The 13773-nt window shown below is 49.7% G+C and overlaps 1 long non-coding RNA gene across 1 annotated transcript; it reads right to left on the bottom strand.

Annotated features, from left to right (window-relative positions):
- Positions 1–8327: 8327 nt before the first annotated feature.
- On the bottom strand, positions 8328–12872 carry LOC142910079 (uncharacterized). Its single transcript, XR_012932733.1, has 3 exons — positions 12692–12872; positions 12189–12291; positions 8328–10846 (listed from the first exon to the last, which is right to left on the bottom strand). It is a non-coding gene; the product is annotated as an uncharacterized LOC142910079 (long non-coding RNA).
- Positions 12873–13773: the final 901 nt, after the last annotated feature.

Genomic DNA, 13773 nt, shown 5'->3' on the forward strand with positions numbered 1-13773 from the left:
GTAGTACTGTGTAATAGTACTGTGTAGTAGTAGTACTGTGTAGTAGTACTGTGTAATAGTACTGTGTAGTAGTAGTACTGTGTAGTAGTAGTACTGTGTAGTAGTAGTACTGTGTCCTACCACTATAATGTGTAGTCTCCTGTATGAGTTTAAGGGGAGACGCAGCAAAAGTAGCAGCAGGAGATGTTTCATCTCTCTCTTTCGATGTCCCTCTCTCATCTCTCCCCATCTCACCCCCTCCCTCCCCACGGCTCTCCGTCGCTGAATCAACGCCAAGAAGGCCCCAGCGTGCTCCTCACTCCTCGCTTGGAGCTGTCCCTGGTGCGGACAGTTTATATACACGTAATATACAGTTTATATATACATAATATACAGTTCATATATACATGATATACAGTTTATGTATACACACAAAAAACAGTTTAGATTACGCATAATCATCATACATCGCCTCACGATAATTTTCATTTCACCACGTAAGGCCCCACACCCATGCTCACAAATGCCCACACTCACAGAGACCCATACTTACAAAGACCCACAGAGACCCATACCCACAGAGACGCACACTCATAGAGACCCACTGCTACCCACAGAGACCCATACCCACAGAAACCCACACTCATAGAGACCCACTGCTACCCACAGAGACCCATGGTCACAAATGCCCACACTCATAGAGACCCACTGCTACCCACAGAGGCCCATACCCACAGAAACCCACACTCATAGAGACCCACTGCTACCCACAGAGACCCATACCCACAGAAACCCACACTCATAGAGACCCACTGCTACCCACAGAGACCCATACCCACAGAAACCCACACTCATAGAGACCCACTGCTACCCACAGAGACCCATGCTCACAAATGCCCACACTCATAGAGACCCACTGCTACCCACAGAGACGCATACCCACAGAAACCCACACTCATAGAGACCCACTGCTACCCACAGAGACCCATACCCACAGAAACCCACACTCATAGAGACCCACTGCTACCCACAGAGACCCATGCTCACAAATGCCCACACTCATAGAGACCCACTGCTACCCACAGAGACCCATACCCACAGAAACCCACACTCATAGAGACCCACTGCTACCCACAGAGACCCATACCCACAGAAACCCACACTCATAGAGACCCACTGCTACCCACAGAGACCCATACCCACAGAGACGCACACTCATAGAGACCCACTGCTACCCACAGAGACCCATACCCACAGAAACCCACACTCATAGAGACCCACTGCTACCCACAGAGACCCATACCCACAGAGACCCACACTCATAGAGACCCACTGCGACCCACAGAGACTCATACCCACAGAAACCCACACTCATAGAGACCCACTGCTACCCACAGAGACCCATACCCACAGAAACCCACACTCATAGAGACCCACTGCTACCCACAGAGACCCATACCCACAGAAACCCACACTCATAGAGACCCACTGCTACCCACAGAGACCCATACCCACAGAAACCCACACTCATAGAGACCCACTGCAACCCACAGAGACCCATTCCCACAGAAACCCACACTCATAGAGACCCACTGCTACCCACAGAGACTCATACCCACAGAAACCCACACTCATAGAGACCCACTGCTACCCACAGAGACCCATACCCACAGAAACCCACACTCATAGAGACCCACTGCTACCCACAGAGACCCATACCCACAGAAACCCACACTCATAGAGACCCACTGCTACCCAGAGACCCATACCCACAGAAACCCACACTCATAGAGACCCACTGCTACCCACAGAGACCCATACCCACAGAAACCCACACTCATAGAGACCCACTGCTACCCACAGAGACCCATGCTCACAAATGTCCACACTCATAGAGACCCACTGCTACCCACAGAGTCCCATATCCACAGAAACCCACACTCATAGACACCCACTGCTACCCACAGAGACCCATACCCACAGAAACCCACACTCATAGACACCCACTGCTACCCACAGAGACCCATACCCACAGAAACCCACACTCATAAAGACCCACTGCTACCCACAGAGACCCATTCCCACAGAAACCCACACTCATAGAGACCCATTACTACCCACAGAGACCCATATCCACAGAAACCCACACTCATAGAGACCCATTACTACCCACAGAGACCCATACCCACAGAAACCCACACTCATAGAGACCCACTGCTACCCACAGAGACTCATTCCCACAGAAACTCACACTCATAGAGACCAGGGACGTGCGGTCAGGGGAGGCAAGGGAGGCAGAGCCTCACCTGTGATACTTCAATGAAAACAGCTGTTATGAAAAGTAAAAATAAAGAATAATCCAATAAAATAAATATTAAGATTTTTCCACTGATGTGTGTTATGAATGTAATTTCTGTACGATTCCAATCATTTTTAGAGTCAAAATCGCCAAATTTGCGGAGCTCCGCTGCAAATACAGGAAGAGACGAGTGGTGAGGCAGCGACGAGCTCAGCCTCCCCTCTGATTGCGCAACCCCTCAGTAACTGGATGGAGCGTGGGCAAAAAGCGCGTGCTTGTTACTATCTCAGTATGTCACCAATGTAATGTTTGTAGACCCCTTCATTTCATGTCCTCGCCTTCCATACTCCAGGTAACTTATTTCACGTGTGTGTATAAAGATATGTAGGGCCGCTGGTCTCGTCGTGAAACTGCAATGAAAAAGCACCAGGGGAGGCAGCTCTCACATCTGCCTCACTGAGGGGGACGTGTCTAACACGCCCCCTCAGTGAGGCCACGCCCACATCAGTGAGGCCACGCCCCCCTCAGTGTGTGAATCTGGCTCTGACACCAGCCAGTGCCTCCCCCAGCCATTGACCTCACCGCACGTCACTGATAGAGACCCACGGAGAGCCACAGAAACCAGCACACTCACAGAGACCTACAGAGACCCACGCAGAGGTGACGGTGTTGGAGGCGATGACGGCCGCGATGGTTGCTGTGACGGCACAGGAGGGGCCGAGCAAGAATCCGACCGGTGACAACCGCCGGCCATGGAGAGGGGCCGAGGTCGAGGAGGAGAAGTCAACCGCGGGAGGATCTCCGACATCTCGGACAGGCTAAGGCAGCTGATTGACGCCGACAGGGGGCAGCAGCGGCCGCCGGACAGGGAGGGCCGGGGGCGGGGGGTCAGCGGCGGGGCCGGAGGCAACAGGGAGTCGAGGAGGGACTCACGGGTGAGGCAGAGGGAGGCGGTGGAGCAGGCGAGGGTTGCGATGGAGCGCGAGGTGTTCTTGAGGGAGCAGTTCTCGCGGCATCGGAGTTCTGTCGAGAGGCGACGGGAGCTACAGGAGCTCGCCAGCCGGGGGCGGAACGTCCACTTCAACCCGACGGAGGAGGCATGGAGACACGCCGGGGGGGGCACGGCGGGGCGCGGGGGGAGAGGTGGAGGGAGCAGAGTTGGGGGAGGGGGGGTTATAGAGGAGGCGGAGGGAGGAGGGTGGGTGGAGCGGGGGGAGGGGTGGAGAGAGGGGGAGGAGGAGGGAGGGCGGAGGGAGGGGGTGCAGGGGGGGGCGGGGAGAGGGGTCGGAGGGGGCGTGAGTGGATGGAGCAACTGCGACAGGCAATGACGCTGAGATGGAACCCGTATCATCAATTCGGGAGGGGGGGGTCAGGAGGGACGAGCAGTGGGTGAGGGAGATAGGGAGGGAAGAGAGGGGTGGGAGGGAGGGGAGGGGTGGAAGGGAGGGAGGGGAGGAGGGAGGGGAGAGAGGGGTGGGAGGGAAGGGGGGAGGGAGGAAGGGGAGGATGGAGGGGGGTGTGTGCGGCCTGCTCCAAGCGTCTCAGCATCGCACCGTGCGGGGGTGGTGAGTGGTGTCAAAATGCCTCCAAGTGTCCCCAGGTCTCCACGTGGAACCCTGGGGAGGTTTCCGTCTTTTTGCGTTCGGGCCTCGGACGTGGAGTTGTTGTAGACATGTTGGGCTGAGTCAGCCCCCAACCAGGGATTGAACTGGTGTCCTTCCTCGTTCGATGGTTACCGTTTGTTTGTGGACGTTAATTATTTTGACATTAGGTTTAAAGTTACCTTTGCCGAATGCCACAATTGACACTGGGCGTGCGTTCATTAAAAGCGGTTCGAAATGTGTGGAGGATCGAACTGAATTACCTTATACAGGCTGTGTTTATCTATAGTGGGTATTACATCTGGGTGAAAGGATCCACCAGGGAAGCCTCTGAAACGTTCCCGAAGGTTCCAAGAGGGGCGTGGCCAGAGGCGGGGCTTAGCCTCCGCGGAGCGAATATAAGCCGGGGGCACAGCAACGTTAGGGGTCGGTGTTGAAGATCGAGAGGAGCTCCCCATCGCTGCTGTTGCCCCGCCATCTCCGCCGGCCACGTGGCGGCGAGACCTCCAGCCGCTCAGCCGCTCCCCAGCGCGCCGTCAGCCGGCGGCGTGTTGGTGAGCGGGGTGAGCGCGGGTGGACATCCGCAGAGAGAGAGAGAGATAGAGGAACAAGTCTGTGCCGAATATTTATTAATAAACAAACTTCAAGTCTTTACCGTGTCGGAGCCAGTCATTACATGATTATAAAAATTGTGTGCAGTGCAAGGGGCATGTCCCCGCAGCTGTATGAAATACACTACACTACACACTACTACACTATACACTACACTATACACTACTCTACACTACACTATACACTACACTACACACTAGTGCTGTGCTAGTACACTATACACTACACTATACACTACACTACACACGAGTGCTGTGCTAGTACACTACACTATACACTACACTACACGCTAGTGCTGTGCTAGTACACTACACGATACATTACTCTACACTACACTATACACTACACTATACACTACACACTAGTGCTGTGCTAGTACACTACACTATACATTACACTACTCTACACTACACACTAGTGCTGTGCTAGTACACTACACTATACACTACACACTACACTACACACTAGTGCTGTGCTAGTACACTACACTATACACTACACTACACACTAGTGCTGTGCTAGTATACTACACTATACACTACACTACACACTAGTGCTGTGCTAGTACACTACACTATACACTAAACTATTCTACACTATACTATACACTACACTACACACTAGTGCTGTGCTATTACACTACACTATAAACTACTATACACTACACTACACACTAGTGCTGTGCTAGTACACTACACTATACACTAAACTACTCTACACTACACTATACACTACACTAGTGCTGTGCTAGTACACTACACTATATACTACACTATACACTACACACTAGTGCTGTGCTAGTACACTGCACTATACACTACTCTACACTATACACTATTATACACTACACTACTATACACTACACTATACACTACATTATACACTACTCTACACTACACATGCTGTGCTAGTACACTACACTATACTCTACACTATACACTACACTATACACTGCACTATACACTACACTACTCTACACTACAGACTAGTGCTGTGCTAGTACACTACACTATACACTACACACTAGTGCTCTGTTAGTACACTACACTATACACTAAACTATACATTACACTATACACTACACTACACACTAGTGCTGTGCTAGTACACTACACTATACACTACACTACTCTACACTACCCTATACACTATGCTATACACTACACTACACACTAGTGCTGTGCTAGTACACTACACTATACACTACACAGTACACTACACTATACACTAGTGCTGTGCTAGTACACTACACTATACACTACACAATACACTACACTACACACTAGTGCTGTGCGAGTACACTACACTATACACTACACTACACACTAGTGCTGTGCTAGTACACTACACTATACACTACTCTACACTACACTATACACTACACAATACACTACACTACACGCTAGTGCTGTGCTAGTACACTACACTATACACTACACAGTACACTACACTACACACTAGTGCTGTGCTAGTACACTAAACACTACACTGCACACTAGTGCTGTGCTAGTACAATATACTATACACTACACTATACACTACACTACACACTAGTGCTGTGCTAGAACACTACACTATACACTACACTACACACTAGTGCTATGCTAGTACACTACACTAAACTACTCTACACTACACTATGCACTACTATACACTACACTATACTACACACTAGTGCTGTGCTAGTACACTACACTATACACTACACTATACACTACACACTAGTGCTGTGCTAGTACCATAAACTATACACTACACACTACTATACACTACACTATACACTACACGCTAGTGCTGTGCTAGTACACTACTATATACACTACACTATACACTACTATATACTACACTATACACTACTATATACACTACACTATACACTACACTATACACTCGTGCTGTGCTAGTGACGAATTGGCACGTTCTGTTTACGTGACAACCCTTACTAGTTGGCTGTGTCGGGTGGTGGCGGGTTTTAACGACACAACATTTATATATTTATGCGATGAAACCCAAAAACTTCTATTATCGATTCACTACGTTATACACAACATATTTGCACTCATAAGTCGCTTGCCTACTCGGTGTTTCGTATCGAATCTCATCCCAAACAATCGAAGGGTGCCCCTAAGTGGCAGCTGCCCCTGTGTGGCACAAGGTGGCCCTACACCGGCCTGCACGTGGGCATGAGTCTGTCGGTAAGGGGGCGATCATTGACGCGTCATCTCCCTTGTGGAGATTCTGGATAATGTTACTGGAATTACCACAATTTTGACCGTGACACCAACACGCAATATGACCTGTGCGTTTTGGGTGACACAATACTATGTTTGACATCCGCTGTTAAGCAGACTGCGCATATTGTGGTGAATGTTACTGGGGTGGGCAGGTGTGCCTGTCGGGTTTGAACCTTAAACCTCTGCAACAAATTTGAGAATGCGCTACCATATTCCTGGTTCTTTCGGTAAAGTCACGTAGGTAGAAAACAAAAAATAAACAGAATTAAAGATAAAAATAATAAATTAACATTTTAATAAAATTCGTAACAAGTAAAAATAATAAATTGAAAATAATAAATTGATGAAAAGATGCCATGGGTCGACTGACTGAGATGACTGGCCAATGCACCACCTGTGCCTCCCACTACACACACACAGTGTAAACACACACACAGTGTACACACACACAGTGTACACACACACAGTGTACACACAGTGTACACACACACACAGTGTACACACACAGTGTACACACACACACAGTGTACACACACACAGAGTGGACACACACAGAGTGGACACACACACAGTGTACACACAGACACAGTGTATACACACACAGTGTACACAGAGTGGACACACACACAGTATACACACACACAGTGTACACACACAGAGTGTACACACACACAGTGTACACACACACAGACTGTTGGGGCAAGTGCTGTTAGCGAGCACCTAACACAAAGACAAAGATCTCCCGTGTAGCCTTGAACAGAATGTTGGGGCAAGTGCTGTTAGCACCCAACACAAAGACAAAGATCCCCCGTATAACCTGAGCAGACTGTTAGGGCAAGTGCTGTTAGTGAGCACCTAACACAGACCAAGATCCCCCGTGTAGCCTGAACAGAATGTTGGGGCAAGTGCTGTTAGCACCCAACACAAAGACAAAGATCCCCCGTGTAGCCTTGAACAGACTGTGAATAAAAAAATATTTAAAATATCACGAAGTCGTGATTTTTTTATATATCACGAAGTCGTTTCACATATAAGCAAGGACAAAGGATCATGCAACTTAGTCTTGCAGAGGAGAGGGGTGATGTGTTGCTAGGTGCTGACCGACAGCGTCGCTGAAAGTTTCATTCTACATTTACCCTGATAGTTTAAGTCGCTTTGCAGAGTCAAGGATTTCGATGAGCGATAAGAGATGCGAGAAGCTAAGAGCCGCGCGAATACAATTGATGAGTTCTGAGAGTGAGTGAGGAGCTGCGAGCAGAATCGTGCGCCGCCCGGAGAGAAAGACAAAGGCGGTCGGGCGTGGTGCTGGCCACCCACCCCCTCGTGTGCCGTGCCGGTCTTCATAGGTGCTGCTCGCTAACAGCACTTGCCCCTACAGTCTGTTAAGGCTACACGGGGGATCTTTTGTCTTTTGTGTGTGTGACTGCCGCGCGCCAAAGCACTTGCTCGGATGATGCCAAAAACAAACACCCCACTCACCCACCCAACCAGCCGTGTATATATGTGTGTGTATATGTGTGTGTGTATACAGTGAGGGAAAAAAGTATTTGATGCCCTGCTGATTTTGTAGGTTTGCCCACTGACAAAGAAATGATCAGTCCATAATTTTAATGGTAGGTTTATTTGAACAGTGAGAGACAGAACCAAGTTCACTTTGTTGCGATGAGTCTGCTTCAATACGCGCCTCCGAGAAAGCACACGCGCCCAAAGGCCAACGTGGGCTCCTCCACCACCACCACCACCAAACTATTTGATTTTGAAAACATTGTGAAGTTTGGGGAAGGCGTGTTTAACGCATCTTGAGTCGCGTCGTATTTCAGTGACGGAAGTTATTTTTGACCGATACGGGTCAAGGAATTCTAGATTTGAAGCTTTCGTGACTGCAAGGATCCATACTCTTTGGTTCTATTCGGTAAAGCCACGTAGGTCAAAAAATAAAACAACAAAAATCACGACGTTTCGGCCACAACACCACAAGCGGCCTTCATCAGGTGAAGGGACCTTTAAGCTTAAAGGTCCGCGGTCTGAGCGTGGCTGTTCCACTCCAGCGCTGTCCTCGAGACAGCCTGATCCCTTCACCTGATGAAGGCCGCTTGTATCATGGCCGAAACGTCGTGATTTTTGTTGTTTTATTTTTTTACCTACGTGGTGACTTTACCGAATAGAACCAAAGAGTACGGGGGTCAAGGGGCCATCGGGTCCCCCCCGTACGCCGCACGCTCGATGCCACGGCTCCCCATGGTGGCTCGCGGCAGGGAGCGAGGCGCCCCAGGGCTGACTCGACTCTCGTGTGCGTGACCGACACCCGGTCCTCCTCACTGACACGTTAGACCAGCTGACAGACGGACGAGTTTGTGTTTGATCACGTATGTCGACTCGAACAGAGATTCTGTGCGTACGTGTTTTTTTTAATCTGCATTGATGCTAATAATAATGTATCTTTTTTTTTACTTACATGTAAAAACCCGCCTCGATTACATTTTCAATTTCAAACAGCGCACGTATTGGTGTGTGTGCGTGCGTGTGTCTAATGTACTTATGCGGACACAGCGCCAATCGTACGGAATGATAGAGTAAAACCAGGAATTACAGTGCACAGCAGTGCCTCCTAACCCGGGGTGCACGGACTCCCTGTTGGGGGGGTTCGTTGGGCAGATTTCTTTTTCAGAAGGCAAAATAGAATCGAAAACACAAATTAAGCCGCGGGCACGTGTAAGTGGCAACTTGTCTCATCAAACTCTACGTATTTGTTAACAATTGTAAATATATATAAAACAAAAAATTAACGATGGGATACCTCCCGTGTATAAATAATCATCCTGATGAACGAATCTGATTCTATTTTGATTTAAAGCTTTCGTGACTGCAGTAATTCATATTCTTAGTTCTTTCGGTAAAGTTACGTTGAAGGGAAACAACAAAATAATAAAATATATATAAATAAAAAAGATCGCTTGTTTATTTTATTATTTTGTTGTTTCCCTTCAACGTGACTTTACCGAAAGAACTAAGAATATGAATCTGATTCTCTTCTTTGGTTCTTTCGGTTAAAGTCACCACCACGTAGAATGAGAATAAAATAATAGAATTGATCAAATAAAATAACACAATAAAATTCTCACGACGTTTCGGCCACAACACAAGCGGCCTTCATCAGGTGAGCGTGGCTGTGTTCGCTCCAGCGCTGTCCTCCATACAGTCTCGTCCCTTCACCTGATGAAGGCCGCTTGTGTTGTGGCCGAAACGTCGTGAGAATTTTATCGTGTTATTTCATTTTATCAATTTATTATTTTATTCTCATTCTACGTGGTGGTGACTTTACCGAGAGAACCAAAGAAGATGAATCCTTGCAGTCACGAAAGCTTCAAATCGGAATCTGATTCTGTGGGGCATGCGCCCGTCCGGAGGGCTCGCTGCGTCGTAAAGCGCTCGGTCCATCGCTGCCCTCCGCGTTTCCGCTTACCCGTGGTTTACAATAAAAATGTCCATCTTGACCGCGTTGTAGACGTCAGCTGCGTAGACACGACACGGAAAGAAACCGACGTCCCAATGTCTAGGGCGAGATCCCGCTGTGTTTCGCGGAAACGTCTTCGTGTGATGCGGGGGGGCGGGCTTGGTTTGTGCCGGTGGTCGAGCGGTCGGGCGGTGGGCGGTGCCCACCGCTCGACCGCGGAGGGGTTTCGATTTGAAGCTTTCGTGACTGCAAGGATTCATCTTCCTTGGTTCTTTCGGTAAAGTCACCACCACGTAGAATGAGAATAAAATAATAAATTGATAAAAAAAAATAACACAATACAATTCTCACGACGTTTCGGCCACAACACAAGCGGCCTTCTTCAGGTGAAAGGAACAAACCTGTCGGGCCGACAGAGCTTCAATGAATGTGTCGTCCCTACAGGTCTGTTCCTTTCACCTGAAGAAGGCCACTTGTGTTGTGGCCGAAACGTTGTGAGAATTTTATTGTGTTATTTTATTTTATTATTTTATTCTCATTCTACATGGTGGTGACTTTACCGAAAGAACCCAAGAACGCGGCGGGGTTGTGCGTCGTACGGTGCCGCGGGCCGGTCCCCGCGCAAAGTGCCGTTGCAGCGGGCGGCCCCTCACACCAGCTCCAGCACCTGAGGACAAAGAGAGTGGGTTGGTGGGGGAAAGACGGTGACGATGATGACGACGACGATGACGATGATGATGGGTACAAGCAACGGACAAGTGAAACGTGATTGGCGAGCGCCTATTGAGACCGCCACACCGTCGCGGTGGTGGCGATGTGGCCCCGGGGTACACCCCTGGCCTGCTTTTGTCTTCCCCAGTGCCGATGTTTTACACACCGCAGCAGGCAGTCATTTCAGCTCGGGCGAGCTCAAGGAGAGGTTCCTTGAATCGGTTCAACATCACTCGTTCCCGATGTTGGCCGTGGCCGGAAATCGAACCGGGGCTCCTGCGGTTATTCAAAGCACAGCTACACCACCGCTACCCAAGTAACCACACTTACACACACAAGAAAATCCCACCCTTTAGTCATTGTAGCAGCAAGTGTTAACAAGCACCTATTAAATTTTGATTTAAAGCTTTCGTGACTGCAGTAATTCATATTCTTAGCTCTTTCGGTAAAGTCACGTTGAAGGTGACTTTACCGAAAGAGCTAAGAATAAGCACCGATTAAAGCCAACAAGACAAAAAATCAAAGGCAGATATGACCACTACGAAGATCGGAATGATTTCGTCTCCCCAATGCTGGTGTTCACGCACCACACGACATACTTATTTAAGGCGTAGCTTGACCTAGAAGGATGCCCGCTAGCATTTGATACATCGACTCGTCTGTGACGTGAGCCGTGGCAGGGAAGTGAACCTCTCTCAATGGGCTCACAGCACAATGCACACATCACCGCACCAACATTCCCCCACACACACACACCTGGACGAGTGATCGCAATTGAGCAAACAAAAATAAAATCAGCGGGTCACTGTACATCTCATCATCAGCAACAGGCAATGAACAAAGTCCCCACGAAGGTTATACCGAGTAACGATTCTACCACGCCAAAAAAGTCCCACTTGCAACATGGCCGAAGTTACATCCCTCACGCAACATTGCTGCCGTGACATCCCCCATGTCACATGGCCACCATGACAACCCCATGCAACATGGCCGCTGTGATATCCCTCATGCAACGTGGCCATCCTATAGACTGCCATGCATCATGGCCACCGTGAAATCCCCCACATAACATGTCCAGAGTGATGTCCCCCATGCAACATGGCCATAGTAATGTACCCCATGCTACATGGCTGCCGTGACATCCCCCATGCAAAATTGCCAAAATGAAGTCACCCGTGCAACATGGCTGCCATAAAGTCCCCTAAGCAACATGGCCACCGTCAAGTCCCCCATGCAAAATGGCGGTAGTGACTTCCCCCCATTCAACGATGGATATGTTTGCTCACTGCTGTTCTCACCTCGAGGCGATTTACTGCGGATAGGGCCGGTGCCGGCTGCTGACAGCGCGCTCCACGTGTTGTCAGAGACTCCCTGCCTCCTTCTCGCTCCAGCTTGGCTCGTCTACACGCACATACACACACACAAAAACAATATTGGAGTAGGCTCCTCTACACAGACTTCAAATAAACAGTAGGCCTCAGGGTCGGGGTCAAACCCACGACCTCCTGTATACCAAGTGAGGTTGTTAACATCTCATAGCCACCGTGGTGCCACAGAGTAGTGTACAGGCATCACAAACACTCACTCCATCTCGCGGAGGATCGTTCCACGGTTCGGTTCGCAAGTGCGAGTTGTAAGTCGATGTTAAACAAATATATATTTCATGGAAGCTCGTTCGTAAGTGTGGGTGGTGTTTGTAAGTGTGGGTGGTGTTCGTAAGTGTGGGTGGTGTTCGTAAGTGCTAGTGGTGTTCGTAAGTGCTGGTGGTGTTAGTAAGTCGAGTGTAGGGGCCCATGCGTACCTCCATGGTGCTGATGCTCAGAGTGGCTTTGCTCACGCAGCAGTCCCCAAGGTCTCTGTGTGGAAAGCTGTGAGTGGGGGGGTGGGAGGGGGGTGGAGATGGTGTAGAGAGTCACAACACGAACTCACATCCTCACCACTGTCCCACGTCCCCCCACCAGGAACCCACCATCCTCACCACGAACCCCCATCCTCACTACGAACTCACAACACGGACTCACATTATCACCACAAACTCACATGGACTCACATCCTCACCACGGACCCAGCCTCACAAATAACCCACAACACGGACCTACAAACTTAACACAAACCTACAAGACGGACTGACACACTCACCACGAACCCACAACATGGATCTACACACTGACCACGGACCCACACATACACCATGAGCCCACAACACCGACCCACACACTCACCACTAGCCCACACACTCACCTCGTCAAAGGTTTGGCACGGATGGCTTCAGCAGAAGTTGGACGAAGATGATGAAGCTGAAGCAGCTGAAATTTGAGAAGCGGCCGTCTCCTTCACTCCTGTCTCGAACTATGAGGAAGCACGTGGTGATTGCGACGTCACCGGTGCTGTCAGCCACGCCCCTCCGAGTGACGTCCCAGTGCGAGACCACGCCCCCGGAAGCCGCCTCCCGCCCCGCCTCTTTCGGCGACCCCCACCTCCACCCCCAGCTTCTACTTCCGCTTCCGGTCGGGGCGAATGGCGGCGATGGCGGGAAAAATCTGAACCCTGTCTGGGCCTCCTCAAGGTCGACTCAGCCTGAAGATGCCGACACGGGGCTCTGTGTGAGGTGAGTCTGTGTGTGTCTGTGTGTGGTGAGTCTGTGAGTGTCTGTGTGTGTCTGTGTGTGGTGAGTCTGTGAGTCTCTGTGTGTCTGTGTGAGGTGAGTCCGTGGGTCTCTGTGTGTGGTGAGTCTGTGTGTGTCTGTGTGTATCTGTGTGTGTCTGTGTGAGGTGAGTCTCTGGGTCTCTGTGTGTGGTGAGTCTGTGGATCTCTGTGTGTGTCTGTGTGTGGTGAGTTTGTGGGTCTGTGTGTGTGTCTGTGTGTGGTGAGTCTGTGTGTCTC

This window comes from Petromyzon marinus, unplaced genomic scaffold, assembly GCF_048934315.1.
Source record: "Petromyzon marinus isolate PM22_M1 ecotype Great Lakes invasive population unplaced genomic scaffold, UKy_Petmar_22M1.pri1.0 PM_G_Scaffold_138, whole genome shotgun sequence".
NCBI classification, from domain to species: domain Eukaryota; kingdom Metazoa; phylum Chordata; class Hyperoartia; order Petromyzontiformes; family Petromyzontidae; genus Petromyzon; species Petromyzon marinus.